Below are 894 nucleotides of genomic sequence, written 5' to 3'. Positions count from 1 at the left end.
TTACCTTACTAGCAGAGTTCTTTTGCACAGCTATTGTCAATGGAATTAACACTGGAAATTGATGGTGCTATATTTCATGTTCCAAATGCTAACGCAAGCTCCAATGTTGATTCTCAGCTTTAACATGCCAAAATCACAATGCAGTGGGTGTTGTAAGGTAATTTAGTTTTCAGTTAAAAAAAATTCTAAACTGTATTTATGCATCAAACTTATCATCTGTAACATAATAATATGCTTTTTCTGTGCTAGGAACCGTTTGTAAATAAACGTCTCGGATTTATATGACTGCTTAGTTTGTTGCTTTTGACAGTGAAATCACTAAGCTTGCAATGTGTCAGGACAACAAAAGCATCTCACCTGATGGTTAGCTTTACAATTTCGTTGGTTTATTTTTCCTATTATGTTGGATGGATTATTTTAGCTAACAAATATCGCAACAGAACGCTGGCAATAACTCTAATAGATTTATATATACATTTAGAATTGGAAGTTTGGCGAGAACAAGAACAAGTACTTCTGTCACGCTATTGGACAGTTATACGCCATTTCAAGAGAATTGATTTCTTATATTTCTCATAATCAGTAAGATTTTAACTGTTTTGTCTACTTTGCATTCATACCTCATTCTCCATCTAACTTCTCGGTGCTACTATATAATGATCAAGTCATTTTCTGCACAAATAGGCGAGTGGGGATGTTACGTTGGGTGCTTGGTTTATTGGGCTTGGCTATACAAAGTCTGTTGTGACTCTAAAACTTTTACCTCATTTAACATTGATTCTGGTTCTTGGGAGGATTGCAGATTGTGAATGAAAGGCACAAGCAGGGAACATATGTGTAGCTGCGTTCGACTTGACATGTAGCGGTATCTGCAGATCCGCTGATCCCATTGTG

The sequence above is a fragment of the Brassica oleracea genome, chromosome C2, assembly GCF_000695525.1.
Source record: "Brassica oleracea var. oleracea cultivar TO1000 chromosome C2, BOL, whole genome shotgun sequence".
Lineage (NCBI taxonomy): Eukaryota > Viridiplantae > Streptophyta > Magnoliopsida > Brassicales > Brassicaceae > Brassica > Brassica oleracea.
The sequence above is the reverse complement of the archived record's forward strand: the minus strand, read 5'-3'. Positions refer to the sequence as shown.